The sequence below is a fragment of the Penaeus monodon genome, chromosome 24, assembly GCF_015228065.2.
Source record: "Penaeus monodon isolate SGIC_2016 chromosome 24, NSTDA_Pmon_1, whole genome shotgun sequence".
Lineage (NCBI taxonomy): Eukaryota > Metazoa > Arthropoda > Malacostraca > Decapoda > Penaeidae > Penaeus > Penaeus monodon.
Window position 1 is genome coordinate 14,326,503 of NC_051409.1, and position 359 is coordinate 14,326,861.

A 359-nucleotide genomic window follows, 5' to 3' on the forward strand; every position below is an offset into this window, starting at 1 on the left:
GTCCTCATAAATATTAGTTGGTCAATTTTTCTGCAACTGAACATGTCCTATCTTTTTTCAATTATTGCAGTCCACAGAAACAACCACAATATCGATAACCCAAAGTCTTCTTTCCCAACAGCCCTCCAGCAGTGGGAGGATGGCAGAACATCTTGGAGAGCAACAGGATTTGTGGGTTTCAGTGCCTTACAGGACTTGGATATGTCCCAGCTGCCTTACAAGGAAGTCCTTTCTGATGATAGTACAATATCAGCAGAGTTCCGAGTGGGTCTGCGGAAAATGTCCAAAAAGGATGCCACTACAAAAATCAAAGGGGTGTGTGTGATAGCTACAAAAGAGATTAAAAGTAACTAGGATTT